General features: G+C 35.1%; 1 pseudogene; it reads left to right on the top strand.

Annotated features, from left to right (window-relative positions):
• LOC106475796 overlaps window positions 1-5240 on the top strand; it is a 24294-nt pseudogene extending 19054 nt beyond the window's left edge.
• The last annotated feature ends 231 nt before the right edge of the window (window positions 5241-5471 follow it).

Raw genomic sequence — 5471 nt, forward strand, 5'->3', positions numbered from 1 at the left:
CTAGTATTTTTATGTGATATCTTGAACAATCTAGAACTAGCTAGTTTCTCTGGTTGAAAGTTATCTAGTATTTTTATGTGATATCTTGAACAATCTAGAACTAGCTAGTTTCTCTGGTTGAAAGTTATCTAGAATTTTTATGTGATATCTTGAACAATCTAGAACTAGCTAGTTTCTCTGGTTGAAAGTTATCTAGTATTTTTATCTTCAAACACAAATGCACCTTATGCGACATATAGGCTAAGTAGGAAATCAGAAACCCCTAGCGGTCAGACGTAGTCATCTCTAGAATAGAACTGCTGACAAGGAGGAAGCTGGCGAACAACAACATCCGCCGTCTTACACGAGTACTCTTAATAAAATAGTGGGATTCTTTGTGATGGTTATTACGCACCCACAGCTGGAAGTGCGGAGCGTGCTTAGAAGCATATCGCTGCTCGAACCATGAATCCGCAGACTAATAAGCTAACCACTAATGTTCTGTAGTTATTTTATAGTAGCGGGGAAATAACAAAAAGTTAACTAATGGCAGGTAGGAGGATCTCTAATAAAACGCTTGTAACGTTTTCCAGAGTTATCGATATTATTTATAGTCCTTGAAAACTTGTATAGAGTCTTATCAAAGACTCCACAATGTCAGGTTTTACAGGTTTACGTTATATATCTTCAGCATATCACGTGCTTTGAATGATTGTAATTCACTTGCTAGGTCTGATTGCTTGCTGTAGGACACGCAAACAGCTTGACATTCCAAAACGTTGTCGTTAAATTATTAAGAGCATTTTCTAATAATTCCTTACGAGGGTTATCTCCACCGCTATCTCTAATTCAGCAGTGACAGACAAAAGGGAAGGCAGCTAGTCAACACCACCCACCGCCAGTTTTTGAGCTACCGTGTAACCAATGAAAAGTGGGATATAACGCTGTAATGGCTGAAAAAGCGAGCATGTTCGGATACAGGATTTAAACCCGCGATCCACAGATTGCGAGTCGAGTGCCCAACCACCAAGCTTTTCACGAAATGCGCGAATTTAATTTAATCTAAGATCAGTTCATACTGCTACTATTACGGTTGACAGTACTATAGTTTGATTTGAAATTACTTTGATGTTCACATTATCAATATATAAGTATATTCAATTTTGTAAAAACTGTGTAGTTAGGTTTACTAACTCCCTCCGGTGAGTTAAAAACAACAACATCAACACGTAATGAAAACTTAATGTTCAGAACGTTCCAGCTTGACAAAAAAAAATTAAATTTAATATTTATATGTAATAAAACTGAACAAATCAATCCAGTTGTTATGTAATTTCATTTAAAATACTTTTTCGTTTTAAGATGGCACCTGAATTACCACAACTAGTGGTTAGTAGCCTAGTAGTTAGCGTGTGGTCCATTGCTTCACACTTTGAGGGCATATATTTATATTTGTTATAAAAGTATCGTTCAGTTCCCACTATTCGATTAGAGCAGACCAGGATTTGGTGGTTTGTTTGTTTTGAAAGCTACACGAGGGCTATCAGCGCTAGCCGTCCCTAATTTAACAATGTAAGACTACATGGAAAGCAGCTAGTCATCACCACCCACCGCAAACTCTTGGGCTATTCTTTTTACCAACGAAAAGTGGGATTGACCGTCACATTATAACGCCCCCACAGCTGAAAGGGCAAGCTTGTTTGGCGTGACGGGGATTCGAACCCGCGACCCTCTGATAACGATTCGAGCGCCCTAACCACCTGGCCATGCCGGGCCAGGGATTTGGTGGCTGATTCTGTTCAACTAGCTGCTTTACCTCTAGTGTATCTGTTCAAAAATTACTAACGTCTATCGCTCAACTTTGGTAGCTTTGCTTGAATATTATAAACAAACTAAACCGTTTTATTCTTTCTTTTCACCGATTTGAAACTTAAGAGAACGTTTTACAGAAGTTTACTTTCAAAATGAAACATATTAATATTGTCAAAACGGCTAAATAAAAGGTTTAAAAAATAATAATGAATTATTAACGCCGTATCGCGTGTGAAAATGTTTCTACTGTTATTATTTTAACCCTGTATTTGGCCGTTTTTATATAATTAAATATTTTCTGATTACACTTTGAAATTTTAATCTTTGATTTTTAATATAAATAGTTTTTGTTCTTAAAGCTAAATATCAATGTAGTTTTAATTACCATTAAAATAATTAACATATCTTTACTTGTCTTTGATTAACATCACTGGAACACGGATTTCTCAGGAACTTTAGATATTTGGTTTATTTCAAATCAAGTCTTATAAGTTTGTTTTTGCGACGTTTGATAAAAGACTGAAAGTTAGTTATAAACAGTGGTCAGTAAATTATCTTTAACTGTTATTGAGAAGTCGAACAGATGAATGGTTTATCGGGTGGAAACGTTGTATTTTACCTCTTCACAGATCTCTGGAATAGAATTATCGTTATACACCACACCGCCACCCAGCCAGCAGGTGGCTACAGAAGAGCAACATAATGAAGGGTAAGTTCAAGTCCACTGTTACTCGAGGTGTTTGTGTGTCCCCAATAAAATTGTTTATGAAATTTAAATTTAGGTAAGAAGAACAATATTTGATCCGCAGTTCTGGATTATATGATAGTTGAATTAGTATCGCCAACAGAAGTTTTCAGTTTTTCAATCGATACCGAAAGTGTCTACCTCATACAAGACCAAGTTGTCACGGTTTGTTTGTATGTGCAGTTCATTATTGTGTTTCGAAATACACTGTCAAAATAATAAAAACCACCAGATGGTCGTCAAAAGTTGAATTCTGTTTAAAATTTTCTTTACATTCAGCGTATAATCCATAATGTAGTAATTATTAAATTTCCCTCATTTGTGTAAATGCTTTAGTGTAGACAGAGAGGTTACGAACAGACTTCAAATCCTATTTAATATCGCAGTGGATTGTAACACTTCAAAACTCGTTCTTGAAGCCATTGTAACACTTCAAAACTCGTTCTTGAAGCCATTGTAACATTTCAAAACTCGTTCTCGAAGCCATTGTAACATTTCAAAACTCGTTCTTCGAAGCCATTGTAACACTTCAAAACTCGTTCTTGAAGCCATTGTAACACTTCAAAACTCGTTCTTGAAGCCATTGTAACACTCAAAACTCGTTCTTGAGGCCATTGTAACACTTCAAAACTCTTTCTCGAAGCCATTGTAACACTTCAAAACTCCATATCGGACACATTTCTTTTCTATGTGACTTTTTGTATAAAAAAGATGCGCACGCACGTAGATAAGTAATAATACCCAGGCGCATACTCTCAGTGTCCACTCAGTATGGGTGCAAAATTATAGGTTTCTAGGTTCTTCCCTCTTGAAGATATGGCAGTCACAGACACGCCCTTTTATTATTATAGATGTTATTTTAAAATTTCTTTGAAAGAAATGTTCTGTAAGTTTTTCCAGCCTCATTCGTCTGATATCATATCCAGTGTTTTTTTAGATAACTTTATGTATGTGTTAAAACCAGTTCGTTAGAAAATGTAGGCTTAACAAATTGTATATTTACACTACTCAAAGTACCCACGTACTCTTTGTGCAGTGAATCTCATGATAAAAGTGATGATAGCAGTGCCATCAGCGATGTTGTCCCTCGCTCCCCGGTCAGTGATGTTGTCCCCCGCTCCCCGGTAGCCCCCAAAAGAATGAAACTCTATCCTTCGGACAGAGGTGAGTTCAACTCTTGAACGTGTTACTTATTAAAATCTAATACATAAAAGTATATATTTCGCCAGCACTGAACTCTCCATTATCTTACTGTTGCTATGAGCATTTCAAAAACGGACAAAATAAGACTGATTTAAAGAAAGACATTTTCTTAATATCTCATTTTCATTTTAAGAAGAGAAAATTACGGCAACTTTTGACAGATAACCGAAATATATTATTCAAATAGTATAAGAAAAATCACAAAGTTTTTTTCTATGCGGTTATTGTTTCATAATATCATCTGGTTAAAATCGTAATAGATTAAAAAAACTATAATTTTCATTGGACAACTAATGTATTATTAATAGTCTACGTTTGTTTAGTGCTTCGATAGTCTGTGTATTTTTCTTAATTTTAGTAATTCTAACTATATCATTTAGGAAAAAAAATAAGCAAAAATATTACAACTTAGGTTGTACGAAAACTGCTTACAGCAAATGTCACAAAGTTGTAAAAAGTTTACAAATTTGAACTTGGCCATTATTTCACAGGTAAGTTGCATTATTTATCCTACCCTAGGTTCACAGAAATTCAACTTTATTTTCTGTATCCTCAGCTGTTGCTTTCCCTGTATTTGTTTTATAGTTTCCACTTGTATGTTAAAATACTGTCTGCTTTTCTTAACTCGTCGTGAAGCCATATCAGCTGTAAGGCGCTGTCTGCCACAACTGTTCAACCAAAAATTAGTGTTCTTTAGAAAAATCATAAAACCTTTTCCGTCCTTCTACAGCTTCAATTCTCATAAAACCTCCTCCTTACTTCTACAGTTTCAACTTTCATAAAACCTCCTCCTTCCTTCTACAGCTTCAACTTTCATAAAACCTCCTCCTTCCTTCTACAGCTTCAATTTTCATAAAACCTCCTCCTTCCTTCTACAGCTTCAAATTTCATAAAACCTCCTTCTTCCTTCTACAGCTTCAACTTTCATAAAACCTCTTCCTTACACCGTTTTGTAAAACAAACGTTCAAATTCATTTTGCAATTGTTACTTTCAATTAAACTTTCTTTTCCTTTTCATCATGTCCCCCTTTGGGCAGCGGTAAATCTACGAACTCACAACGCTAAAATTCTGGGTTCGATTCCCCTTGGTGAACACGGCAGATATCCCGATATGGATTTGCTCTAAGACAACCAAACTTTTTCATCATTCCAATGTGTTTTCGTTACCTGATATAATGATTTTTTACATTTATTGTTTACTTTCTGTCATCTTTAAAGTTTATCTAACCGTCAACACCATTATTCAGATATTTTATTCGGCTTAAGGCACTGTTGAAATTACTTGTTTAATGTAAATCTTCTACACATACTGTTTTGTAGCTGTTATTATTATTTTTATTTGCTGTCGCTTATTGTTTGATTTTGTTTTTTGAACAGTTCTTCTTTATGCTAGACGTCAGGATGAAGAGATTTTCCACACTTTTCACTTAGTTCCTCCTTCTCTTGCTGGCTTGGCCTCTGCGGTAAGTGGAGAGAATTTAACATTTAGAAAATTCCTCAGGCATGCTATATTTCTTGAATATCTAACGTGAATACTAAAACCATCCAACAAAATAAAAGTTACTAGAAATTCGTTATAATTGTAAAGCATGATGACTGTGGCCTGGATTTATTAATCAGTTCTAAAGTCTTTCATACTTCATGTCTTAACTACTGCTGATTAGAGAATTGTAGGAAATTGAACGTTTTTTCTTTCACATGCTGTAAATTTAAGCCCGAAAAGTATTGTTGC

This window comes from Limulus polyphemus, unplaced genomic scaffold (assembly GCF_000517525.1).
Source record: "Limulus polyphemus unplaced genomic scaffold, Limulus_polyphemus-2.1.2 Scaffold9182, whole genome shotgun sequence".
NCBI classification, from domain to species: Eukaryota; Metazoa; Arthropoda; class Merostomata; order Xiphosura; family Limulidae; genus Limulus; species Limulus polyphemus.